The sequence below is a fragment of the Hyla sarda genome, chromosome 11 (genome assembly GCF_029499605.1).
Source record: "Hyla sarda isolate aHylSar1 chromosome 11, aHylSar1.hap1, whole genome shotgun sequence".
Classification (NCBI taxonomy): Eukaryota; Metazoa; Chordata; class Amphibia; order Anura; family Hylidae; genus Hyla; species Hyla sarda.
In genome coordinates, this window is record NC_079199.1 from 76,265,482 (window position 1) to 76,278,979 (window position 13,498).

At 44.3% G+C, this 13,498-nt stretch overlaps 2 non-coding genes across 2 annotated transcripts; both read left to right on the forward strand.

The window, feature by feature from the left end:
• The first annotated feature begins 419 nt into the window (after positions 1-419).
• LOC130296164 (U2 spliceosomal RNA) lies at positions 420-604 on the forward strand. Its single transcript, XR_008849151.1, has one exon. It is a non-coding gene; the product is annotated as a U2 spliceosomal RNA (small nuclear RNA).
• Positions 605-11,326: 10,722 nt separating this feature from the next.
• Positions 11,327-11,512, forward strand: LOC130296138 (U2 spliceosomal RNA). Its single transcript, XR_008849129.1, has one exon. It is a non-coding gene; the product is annotated as a U2 spliceosomal RNA (small nuclear RNA).
• Positions 11,513-13,498: the final 1,986 nt, after the last annotated feature.

Genomic DNA, 13,498 nt, shown 5'->3' on the forward strand with positions numbered 1-13,498 from the left:
TAAACTCTGCAGCTGTTTTTTATGGATGTCTGGAATGCCCAATACGGACTCAAGAGATAATGGCATGGAAGATCATAAACTGTGTTAAAGCAGCTCTATGGAATGCCAGAAACATTTTACTTTTTAAACATGAGATTTTATCTGTGAATGATGTGTTAGCTCTTTGTTTTAGTGATATGTACCAGTACTTTTTATTAGACAAGAAATATTATCCTTTATTAGCTAGAAAATTGTATTTTTATGAATGGAACGCCCTTTTGTAAAGCCACCAAGTGCCCATTTTAAGTGTATTATGATTGTATTTATGTGAACTTTTATTGTTATATGTGATTTTATTATCAAAATTTGTTTTTATTGAAAAAATTATATTTAAAAATCGTAATGCACTTTGTAAAATTTTATGAATTCTAAATAAAAAGATACCCCTCAGGGGTAGCCAAGTAAAAAAAAATCTGTTCTTATCAGTTTAATATCTGATACATCCCCTATCTGGGGACCATATATTAAATGGATTTTTGAGAACGGGGGCCGATTTCGAAGCTTGCTTCCGTCGCCCTATGCATTGACCCGATATGGAAGTATCTTCGGGTACAGTGCACCACCCCCTTACAGGGTTAAAAAGAAAGATTCCTACTTTCATTGCTACCTGCTTGCTGGCTAGCCAGCTAGCCAGCCCTGTGGGCCTTGCTGCTGCTGCAGCCAAAAAACAAAAGGTGTTGCTGCTGCTGCTTCTGCTTCTGCTTGTGTCTGGCCGCTGTTGGAGCGTCCAGGCACAGGACTTCTGCTGCTGCTGACTAAATGGCCTCCTTAATTGGATCATCTGAGCAGCCAGCACACCTGTGCAGGTAGGTAGGGCATGACATGATAGGCAGCTGCCTTATAGCGGGTGGGTGCTGAATGTTCCTAATTGACAAAATAAGATTAATGCTTATGAAGAAATATAAAATCTCATCCCTTCCCCAATATCGCGCCACACCCCTACCCCTTAATTCCCTGGTTGAACTTGATGGACATATGTCTTTTTTCGACCGTACTAGCTATGTAACTATGTAACTATGTAACATAACACTGGGGGTCTCCTGGCTGTTCACACAGGTGTGTCATTGCTGTACATTGACCATGCATTGCTTCTGTGGTATTGCAAAGGCAAAGACAAATGCTTCCAGCCATCCATTGCACTAATGGATTGGTCATCAGCTGGCTGTTTATGTCCCGCATCAATATAGACCAAAGTACAGAGGGTTAGGCTATGCTATTGTGCACCTACCTAATGCATCAGAAGGTGCGAGGCCCTTGCTAAATTCTGTGCACAGACTTTGAGATCTATGCTTTAGACTGTATCTAAACCTGCTCCAACATGGACTGACATTCTGGCCTACTTTCAGCCGATGCGACTTGTCTGTCGCTGAACAGTCGCTTTTTATGTATTCAGCACCTATGTATAATGTTGTAAAAATGCTCTAGAAGCTAAAGTCGCAGAAATGTCACACATATTTGGCCTGCAACTTTCTGTGCGACAAATTCAGACAGGAAAAATCAGTATAAATCCTCAGAAAATTATCCCCCAGTGTCTCCATCTGCTGGCGGTATTGAATAAGCATTGCTGCACTGATAGGGTATGCATTAGATGAAAAAAAAGAAGAAAAAGAAGAATAATACGCCCAGAAAAGAGGCGAAAAGGAGAAAAACGTAAAAAAACGTGAAAAAAAAGTAAGAGGAAGAGAAGGGAAAAAAAGGTGGAAATGGGTTTAAAAGTGATTTCGGCGGAGAAATATATATATATATATATATATATATATATATATATACGCGCACACACACACATATATATATAAACGTATTCTCCGTTGAGATATTGCAGCCGCTGCTGTGTCCAGGCCCAGGAGCTTTAGCACTGTGCTGTGATGTCACTCAATACCACTGACATCACTAGGTGTAAACAACATCTCACCTTAGCTGTGTATGTGACTATGGAGCTGGTTGGTGATGTCGTCTATTATGGCCTTCATAGAAGCAACAGGAGATTGTTGCATCCATCTAGAACCCTTAGAACTACAGTGCTATGATGTCACTCACTTCCACAGGCCTTGCAGAGTGTAAACAACAACAACCCAGCTTTGTTGTGTATGTAACCATAGGGATTGTGATGTCGCCTAGAACCTTCACAGCAGCGACAGCTTTATGAGGAGCATCAGCACTGCTCTGCCTGAGCAGAACCATCACCGCCATAGGTTGTCAAATAACCCGGATTTAACCCACACAAGTAAGTCCAATAGGGTGCAGGCATGTCCTCTATGCTTACAGCTTCCCGTGGGTGTTGGTTTGATACCGTTTGGGGACAGCCAAGGAGGCATCTGCAGGCAACAAAGGTAGGTGTGTGCTTGTGTGTGTGTTTCCTATGCAGATCCTAAGCCCAGTGTCACATGCAAGTAGGAGGAGTAAGAAGGGTTCCTGGCAAATCCGGGTTATGGATTGCATTTAAAAAGGCCCCGTGGGAGTGCAATGGGCCCCTGTCTTGCTGCTTAGCAATAATGGTATGGGTTTAGGTTCTGCTGTGTGTACTGGTGGTTGACTGCCCCCCAGCCCAGAGTGTGCATGGGAAATTGTCTGGCAGCCTCCCTGACAGCAAGCAATGATAGTGCCCATGAAGGGGACCTTGTTGGGCCCGCCCCTTTCACGGTCATCGCTTCTCGGCCTTTTGGCTAAGATCGGGGTTTATTGCCTCGGTCGGCGCTGAGGGTGCGAGTGAACTGCGCCGCGACTAGCTGCGTAGGTGATCAAGACTGTGGTACTCGTTACCGACAGATTTGGAAAGATGGCTGGATCCAACATGTCTGCAGTGGAGAAGACCGTACGCATCAAGGTGCTAACCACGGATCGTCTAAGAAACAGCATTGAATACATCGGCCATACCATTGTGGAGCGACTGGCAGGATTTTCCTTGAGCGACCTCTTTTGTGTCCAGGAGAACAAGCGCCAAGGTATTTATGACGTGTCCTTCTTATATGATGCTGACTGCCAGAACTTTTATGAGTGCTTAAAACGGAACAGTGGAAGTGAGGTTTTGCGGGATGTGTCCTTTTATCCCCTTTTTGAAATGGGGACAAAGACTTTGTTTATCCACATGTACAATCCGTTTGTTGATGTCTCTATGATTAAGAACTTCTTGAGCATCTATTGTGAGTCTATTGCTGGTGGTACTAAGCAGACAAGCAGCATTGGTGTATTTAATGGCACGTATAAGTTCTTTGTGAAGTTGCGGCTTGATGGAGATTGCATTGGAGGCGTTAAGCACCCTCCGGCGAACTTTACCATTGCTGGTTTCAGAGGTTATCTCTATTACTACGGACAGCCATCTTTCTGTAGAAATTGTCTATTGTTTGGACATGTGAAGGAGGCCTGCCCTGGCAGTAAGAAATGCAGGAACTGTAAGCAACCGGGGCATGAGGCGGGTGCATGTCCACACCCGAGGACCTGTGACCTATGTGGGGAAGCTGGCCATGTGTACAAGAACTGTCCAGTGTTGAAGAGGAGGGAGGAGGAGAGGAGAATGGAAGAGGAAATGGTGGAGAGGAGGAGGGCAGCTGCAGCTGCGGCTGCAGTGGTTCCTGCAAGAGAGAGCGTTATTATTGGAGAGGTACAGAGTCCTGTGGTGGTAGAGGAGCAAGTGAAGGTGGTGGAGGAGCAAGTGGTGGTGGAGGAGGAGCAAATGGCGGTGCAAGTGGAAGAAGGGGAGATTGAGGATGCTCCCAGTCCCCCGGCTGAGGAGTCGCCGCAAATTGAAGAGTGGTCTTCTTCTGAGGGTGAAGACCGTGAGGAGAGACATAGAGAGAGAGAGGATGACTTTGATCTTTTTCGTCCCCCCAAGAAGACGGCCAGGAAGCTTTCTGGTGGACAGATGGAGTCGACGCTGGTGGCTACGGACAATCGGTATCAACCGCTATCTGAGAGCGACATGGATGCGTGCTCTGCGGGAGAAGCTTCTCCCACACCGCTGAGGAAAGCTACCTAAATAACTTTCTTCTTTTCTGTCAAATTCTTCCTTAGGGTTGTTAAGATGGTGGTATGTCTTTTTTAGTCGGTTCTATAAACGTTAGAGTCTTTAGAAGTAAAGTCAGAAGGACAGTAATTTTGGAGGACTTGGCAGGGAAAAAAGCGGACATTATTTGTTTGCAGGAATGTGGGCTAAATGATATTCCGGGGAAGGGAGAATGGGCTTATGGTCCTGCTGTTTGGTCGGTGTCTGGGCATAATAGGAATGATGGGGTAGGGGTGCTTTTTAAGAGCTTTAAGTTTGAAGTTTGTAGTTATGTGGTAATAGAGGAGGGGAGGTGTATCATGGTGGAGGTTAAGGTGCAGGGGGTTAAATTTAGGTTGATAAATGTGTATGCGCCGGTAAGGAGGGAGGAGCGGGTGGGGTTGTTGGAGGTAATTAAGAGGTTTCTGCCGGGTAAAATACCTTTGGTGTGGCTGGGGGATTTCAACTGTGAAATTGAGGGGAATGTGGATGTATCTGGGAATATTCTTAACCCCTTCAGGACGGAGCCCATTTTGGCCTTAAGGACCGAAGCGTTTTTTGCACATCTGACCACTGTCACTTTAAACATTAATAACTCTGGGATGCTTTTAGTTATCATTCTGATTCCGAGATTGTTTTTTCGTGACATATTCTACTTTAACATAGTGGTAAATTTTTGTCGATACTTGCATCCTTTCTTGGTGAAAAATCCGTAAATTTGATGAAAAATTTGAAAATTTAGCATTTTTCTAACTTTGAAGCTCTCTGCTTGTAAGGAAAATGGATATTACGAATACATTTTTTTTTGGTTCACATATACAATATGTCTACTTTATCTTTGCATCATAAAATTGACGTGTTTTTACTTTTGGAAGACACCAGAGGGCTTCAACGGTCAGCAGCAATTTTCCGATTTTTCACAAAATTTTCAAACTCAGTATTTTTCAGGGACCAGTTCAGGTTTGAAGTGGATTTGAAGGGTCTTCATATTAGAAATACCCCATAAATGACCCCATTATAAAAACTACACCCCCCAAAGTATTCAAAATGACATTCAGTCAGCGTTTTAACCCTTTAGGTGTTTCACACGAATAGCAGCAAAGTGAAGGAGAAAATTCACAATCTTCATTTTTTACACTCACATGTTCTTGTAGACCCAATTTTTGAATTTTTACAAGGGGTAAAAGGACAAAATTTTTACTTATTTTTGTAGCCCAATTTCTCTCGAGTAAGCACATACCTCATATGTCTATGTAAAGTGTTCGGCGGGCGCAGTAGAGGGCTCAGAAGGGAAGGAGCGACAAGGGGATTTTGGAGAGTACGTTTTTCTGAAATGGTTTTTGGGGGGCATGTTACCTTTAGGAAGCCCTTATGGTGCCAGAACAGCAAAAAATACCCACATGGCATACCATTTTGGAAACTAGACCCCTCGGGGAATGTAACATGGGATAAAGTGAACCTTAATACCCCACAGGTGTTTCACGACTTTTGCAAATGTAAAAAAAAAAAAAAAAAAATTTTACCTAAAATGCTTGTTTTCCCAAAAAATTTTTATTTTTAAAAAGGGTAATAGCAGAAAATACCCCTAAAAATTTGAAGCCCAATTTCTCCCGATTCAGAAAACACCCCATATGGGGGTGAAAAGTGCTCTGCTGGCGCACTACAGGTCTCAGAAGAGAAGGAGTCACATTTGGCTTTTTGAACGCTAATTTTTCTCTGGGGGCATGCCGCATTTAGGAAGCCCCTATGGTGCCAGGACAGCAAAAAAAAAAACACATGGCATACCATTTTGGAAACTAGACCCCTCGGGGAACGTAACAAGGGGTTAAGTGAACCTTTATACCCCACAGGTGTTTCACGACTTTTGCATATGTAAAAAAAAAAATTTTTTTTTTACCTAAAATGCTTGTTTTCCCAAAAATTTAACATTTTTAAAAAGGGTAAAAGCAGAAAATACCCCCCCAAATTTGTAACACAATTTCTCCCGAGTACGGCGATACCCCATATGTGACCCTAAACTGTTGCCTTGAAATACGACAGGGCTCCAAAGTGAGAGCGCCATGCGCATTTGAGGCCTAAATTAGGGATTGCATAGGGGTGGACATAGGGGTATTCTACGCCAGTGATTCCCAAACAGGGTGCCTCCAGCTGTTGCAAAACTCCCAGCATGCCTGGACAGTCAACGGCTGTCCGACAATACTGGGAGTTGTTTTGCAACAGCTGGAGGCTCCGTTCTGGAAACAGTGGCGTACCAGACGTTTTTCATTTTTATTGGGGAGGGGAGGGGGGCTGTATAGGGGTATGTGTATATGTAGTGTTTTTTACTTTTTATTTTATTTTTTGTGTTAGTGTAGTGTAGTGTTTTTAGGGTACAGTCACACGGGCGGGGGGTTCACAGTAGTTTCTCGCTGGCAATTTGAGCTGCAGCAGAAAGTTTGCGGCAGCTCAAATTTGCAGCCAGATACTTACTGTAATTCTCCGCCCATGTGAGTGTACCCTGTACATTCACATTGGGGGGGGCATCCAGCTGTTGCATAACTACAACTCCCAGCATGCCCGTTGGCTGTCGGTGACTGCTGAGAGTTGCAGTTTTGCAACAACTGTAGACACACTGGTTATGTATCACTGAGTTTGTGACCTAACTCAGTGTTTCACAACCAGTGTGCCTCCAGCTGTTGCAAAACTACAACTCCCAGCATGTACGGTGCATGGTGTACGGTGACTGCTGGGAGTTGTAGTTTGCAACAGCTGGAGGCACACCGGTCGTGAAACACTGAGTTAGGTAAAAAAAAACTCTGAGTTTCACAACCAGTGTGCCTTCAGCTGTTGCAAAACTACAACTCTCAGCAGTCACCGACAGCCAACGGGCATGCTGGGAGTTGTAGTTATGCAACCAGCAGATGCACCACTACAACTCCCAGCATGCACTTTAGCTGTTTGTGCAAGCTGGGAGTTGTAGTTATACAACAGCTGAAGGTACACTTTTCCATAGAAAGAATGTGCCTCCAGCTGTTGCAAAACCATAAGTCCCAGCATGCCCATAAGGGCATGCTGGGAGTTGTGGTGGTCTGCCTCCTGCTGTTGCATAACTACAGCTCCCAGCATGCCCTTTTTGCATGCTGGGAGCTGTTGCTAAGCAACAGCAGGAGGCTGTCACTCACCTCCAACGATCCTCGCCGCACAGGTCAGTCCCTCGTCGTCTCCGCCGCCGCAGCTGCTCCTGGGGCCCCGATCCCAACAGGGGCGCCGGGGATCGGGGTCCCCAGCACCCGGGGTGCACATCCCGCACGCGCTCACGTCCTCCGGAAGAGGGGCGGAGCGGGTGCGGGAGTGACACCCGCAGCAGGCGCCCTGATTGGTCGGCCGGTAATCCGGCCGACGAATCAGGGCGATCGTGAGGTGGCACCAGTGCCACCTCACCCCTGCAGGCTCTGGCTGTTCGGGGCCGTCAGAGACGGCCCCGAACAGCCAGTAATTCCGGGTCATCGGGTCACTGGAGACCCGATTGACCCGGAATCGCCGCAGATCGCTGGACTGAATTGTCCAGCGATCTGCGGCGATCGCCGACATGGGGGGGCATAATGACCCCCCTGGGCGATATGCCGGGATGCCTGCTGAACGATTTCAGCAGGCATCCGGCTCCGGTCCCCAACCGGCTAGCGGTGGGGGCCGGAATTCCCACGGGCGTATGGATACGCCCTCGGTCCTTAAGGACTCGGGATTCAGGGCGTATCCATACGCCCTATGTCCTGAAGAGGTTAAAAGTATGGTGTGTGACTTTAAGTTAAAGGATGTGGCTGAAGCGTGTGGAGTGTGTCCTTTGTTAGATACATATTATTCTGATAGTGGAAGTCATAGTTCCAGACTTGATATGTGTTTTGTGTCTAAGGGTGTGTTATGTAAGAATTATATGCAAGAAAAAGTAGGATATTCAGATCATGAGTATGTGTGTTGTGAGTTAGTATTGGATGCAGATTGTGTGAGTGGGAGGGGTGTATGGAAATTAAATGTTAAATTGTTGGAAGTGGAAGGAGTGTATGATAGATATGTTAATAAGTATAGGGGTTGGTGTAAGAAAAAGAATGATTTTCCTGATATATTGTGTTGGTGGGAATGGGTTAAGGGTCAAACAAAAGTTTTCTTTAAAAGAGAGGGATATAAGCGGAATGCTGGGAGGAAGAAGAAGTATGAATGGTTGAATAAAAGATTGGTGTTTCTCAATAAGTTAAAGAAGTATGGCTGGAGTGTGGGTGAGCAGATTGAGGTTGTGAAGAGTGATCTAAAAAATTGGTTGAATGAGAAAGGTAAAGAGTTAATGTATCAAGTTAATGTCCGGGCAGTATATCTGCACACATTCACTTATTTATTTATTTTTATGTCTCACTGTGTCACTTTTTGCGTGTTGTGTGTTCACAGGATTTGTCAGGATGCGGTAGCCCTTCTGGGTGTCCCTCCTGGCGGTCTAGGGGAGGTGTGTGTGGCCATTAGGTTCCGCACCTCCCTGCAAACACCCCGGGTACTCCTGCTTGGCAGGGTACCTACCGTAATCGGCTCTGCGGGCAGATACCTTGGCTAACGCCAAGGGGGATGCCGGGAGCATTTGTGGTCCCCTAGTAGCTTCGGCGAAAAGGGACATCGAACCTGGAACCTCGCAGGTACCTTTTGGTCCGGAGGCGAAGGGTAAGGTTTGTTGGGGGGCCTCTCTCCTATCGGAGAAGGGCTAGCGATAGACCGCATCCTTTGTGCACGTTTTTTTAGTGTAACACGTTTGCACTTTTTCTTGCACTTTGGGTGAATCGAAAGCACGTTCCTCGGCTTTAGATAAAAAAAATAAAAAAATCAAGCAAAACTTGATAAGTTAGAGAAAGATGAGAAATATTCGAGATATTTCTTTAAAAAAGTTATTGGGAAGAGAGAGGATATGGTAAGAGTGTATGATGATGATGGCTGTCTGGTTAAAGGTAAAGCTGTGTTGGGAGTGGTTAAAAATTTTTATGAAGACTTGTATGCGGTAAAAGATTGTGAAGAGGACTTGCAGGATGAAGTGTTGAGAGTGCTTGATAAGAGGGTGGATGGTAGTGAATATGGGACTCTGATGAGAGAGATTGGAGAGGAGGAAGTGAAGAGGACTGTGGATAGTATGTCAAGAAATAAAACGCCTGGAGAGGATGGGTTGCCTGTTGAATTTCATGCTTGGATTTGGGATGTTGTGAAGGATGATTTGGTGGAAGTGTATAGGTATATGTGGAGGAATGAGAGAATGGTGGAAAGTATGAAGAGTGGAGTGGTTGTGTTGATTTATAAGAAAGGTGATGTGAATGATGTGAGGAATTGGAGGCCGATAACTTTGTTGAATGTAGATTATAAGGTGTTTGCTAAAATAATTACAAATAGGATGAGAGATGTGGTTGAGCAGGTGATTGGAGAAGAACAAGTGTGTGGAGTGCCTGGGAGAAGAATAAATGAAAATTTGTGTTTGTTGAGAGATTTGTTATGGGATAGTATGAGTAGGAAACAGGAGGTTAGAGTGATGTCGATAGATTTTGAAAAGGCGTTTGATCGTCTGTCACATAGGTTTTTGTTTAGAGTATTAGTGAGAATGGGATTCCCGGGTGATTTTGTAAATGTTGTAAGGATGCTGTATGATGGAGTATATAGTAAGGTTTTGATAAATGGTTGGATGTCTGAGAAGGTGAAAGTATGTTCTGGTGTAAGGCAGGGTTGTCCGTTGTCCCCTATGGCTTTTATATGTGCTATGGAGCCATTATTAGAGATGTTGCGGCGGGATAAGTGTGTTAGAGGGTTAAAAATTCCAGGGAGTGGTGGGAGAGAAGTCAAAGTTTTGGCCTACATGGATGATGTGTGTATTTTGGGAGAGTCTGTGGCTGTTATGAGAAGGGCAAAGTTACTAGTTGGATTGTTTTGTGGAGCGTCTGGGTTTAAGGTGAATTGGGACAAAAGTGAGTATAAATGTTTTGGTAGTATGCAAGGAAGTGAGGATGTGGGTATGAAGAATATTGAAGGTGGTATTCAGGTTTTAGGTGTTAAAATGGATGAAAGATTGGATGGGAGAGAAAGTTGGGATGATGTAGAGAAGAGAGTGTCCAAAAAATTGAGTCTTTGGAGGTTGAGAGATTTGTCTATGGTTGGGAAAGTGCTGGTTGTGAAAAGTGTAATATTGCCTATTTTATTGTATGTGGCAATAGTGTTTCCGCCAAGTTATATGGTTTTAAGGAAGTTAAAAAGAATTTTGTTTGTGTTTTTTTGGGGTACAAAAGTGGAAAGAGTGAGGAGAGAAGTTGTGATGAAGGATGGTAGTAAGGGTGGAATGGGATTTCCAAATCTAGATGTGTATTTGGGGGTGAATGTGGTGTTTGCGGTTAGAAGGATGATGAGAGGAGAAAAGAATTTTGCATGTATGTTGAGATATTTAGGTGGGCGTGTGTTATGCAAATTAGGTTGGCTGGAGAGAGATTTGAGAGTGCCTTATGCGTTTGTGTGCCCGAGTTGGTATTTGTATGTGGAAAAGTTTTTGGAGAGTTATAGGTTGATTGGTGTGAGAAAGGAGTTGTTTGAAAGTAAGAAGAATGTGTTTGGGTATGTCGCCGCAAGTGAGGTGGAGTGTCCGATTAATATGGTAAGAGGCCAGGATGTGTCTAAGGTGTGGAAGAGTTTAATGACAGATGGAATATCAAATAGACAGAGAGAGATAGGATGGCAGTGTTTGCATGGAGCCCTACCAGTAAGAGAGTTCCAAAGGAATAGAGGTATTGGAAGGAGTGAAATATGTCCGAGGGAAGATTGTAGTGGGGTTGAAAGTGTGATGCATGTGATTTGGAATTGTGACATGGCTCAGAATGTATGGAGAGGGATAGGTCCGTTGTATAAGGAGTTGACTGGGATAAATAGGTTGTCATATGAGGTTGTGATGTTTGGTCTTAGTATGATTGGAAGAAAGAATGAAAGGGTGTTGTTTGTGTTGTTGGCGATTGTGAAGGAAGTCTTGTGGGATGTTAGAAATTTATATGTGTTTAAGAGAAAAGATGTGACTGTGGAAGGAAGTTTAAGAATGATTCTGGATAGGTTGTACACCGTTTATTTACGTGATAAAAAGAAATTAGGTGAAATAGATGCAGAGGGGATATGGAAATTTTTGAAGTGGAGACATGTTGTAAGGGTGTAATGGTGATGGTATTTGAATTTGTTTTGAATTTGCTTTGAACAAATAAAGAATTACCTAATGATGAGTTAGACTTTACCATGAGTCAAAAATGACGCGTTATCTAAGTGGTGTTTAGTCTAAACCTGAAGGTTTATAAAAAAAAAAAATAAAAAAAAAAATCTGTTCTTATCAGTTTAATATCTGATACGTCCCCTATCTGGGGACCATATATTAAATGGATTTTTGAGAACGGGGGCCGATTTCGAAGCTTGCTTCCGTCGCCCTATGCATTGACCCGATATGGCAGTATCTTCGGGTACAGTGCACCACCCCCTTACAGGGTTAAAAAGAAAGATTCCTACTTTCATTGCTACCTGCTTGCTGGCTAGCCAGCTAGCCAGCCCTGTGGGCCTTGCTGCTGCTGCAGCCAAAAAACAAAAGGTGGTGCTGCTGCTGCTGCTTCTGCTTCTGCTTGTGTCTGGCCGCTGTTGGAGCGTCCAGGCACAGGACTTCTGCTGCTGCTGACTAAATGGCCTCCTTAATTGGATCATCTGAGCAGCCAGCACACCTGTGCAGGTAGGTAGGGCATGACATGATAGGCAGCTGCCTTATAGCGGGTGGGTGCTGAATGTTCCTAATTGACAAAATAAGATTAATGCTTATGAAGAAATATAAAATCTCATCCCTTCCCCAATATCGCGCCACACCCCTACCCCTTAATTCCCTGGTTGAACTTGATGGACATATGTCTTTTTTCGACCGTACTAACTATGTAACTATGTAACTATGTAACATAACATGGGGGGTCTCCTGGCTGTTCACACAGGTGTGTCATTGCAGTACATTGACCATGCATTGCTTCTGTGGTATTGCAAAGGCAAAGACAAATGCTTCCAGCCATCCATTGCACTAATGGATTGGTCATCAGCTGGCTGTCTATGTCCCGCATCAATATAGACCAAAGTACAGAGGGTTAGGCTATGCTATTGTGCACCTACCTAATGCATCAGAAGGTGCGAGGCCCTTGCTAAATTCTGTGCACAGACTTTGAGATCTATGCTTTAGACTGTATCTAAACCTGCTCCAACATGGACTGACATTCTGGCCTACTTTCAGCCGATGCGACTTGTCTGTCGCTGAACAGTCGCTTTTTATGTATTCAGCACCTATGTATAATGTTGTAAAAATGCTCTAGAAGCTAAAGTCGCAGAAATGTCACACATATTTGGCCTGCAACTTTCTGTGCGTCAAATTCAGACAGGAAAAATCAGTATAAATCCTCAGAAAATTATCCCCAGTGTCTCCATCTGCTGGCGGTATTGAATAAGCATTGCTGCACTGATAGGGTATGCATTAGACGAAAAAAAAGAAGAAAAAGAAGAAGAATACGCCCAGAAAAGAGGCGAAAAGGAGAAAAACGTAAAAAAACGTGAAAAAAAAGTAAGAGGAAGAGAAGGGAAAAAAAGGTGGAAATGGGTTTAAAAGTGATTTCGGCGGAGAAATATATATATATATATATATATATATATATATATATACGCGCACACACACACATATATATATAAACGTATTCTCCGTTGAGATATTGCAGCCGCTGCTGTGTCCAGGCCCAGGAGCTTTAGCACTGTGCTGTGATGTCACTCAATACCACTGACATCACTAGGTGTAAACAACATCTCACCTTAGCTGTGTATGTGACTATGGAGCTGGTTGGTGATGTCGTCTATTATGGCCTTCATAGAAGCAACAGGAGATTGTTGCATCCATCTAGAACCCTTAGAACTACAGTGCTATGATGTCACTCACTTCCACAGGCCTTGCAGAGTGTAAACAACAACAACCCAGCTTTGTTGTGTATGTAACCATAGGGATTCTGATGTCGCCTAGAACCTTCACAGCAGCGACAGCTTTATGAGGAGCATCAGCACTGCTCTGCCTGAGCAGAACCATCACCGCCATAGGTTGTCAAATAACCCGGATTTAACCCACACAAGTAAGTCCAATAGGGTGCAGGCATGTCCTCTATGCTTACAGCTTCCCGTGGGTGTTGGTTTGATACCGTTTGGGGACAGCCAAGGAGGCATCTGCAGGCAACAAAGGTAGGTGTGTGCTTGTGTGTGTGTTTCCTATGCAGATCCTAAGCCCAGTGTCACATGCAAGTAGGAGGAGTAAGAAGGGTTCCTGGCAAATCCGGGTTATGGATTGCATTTAAAAAGGCCCCGTGGGAGTGCAATGGGCCCCTGTCTTGCTGCTTAGCAATAATGGTATGGGTTTAGGTTCTGCTGTGTGTACTGGTGGTTGACTGCCCCCCAGCCCAG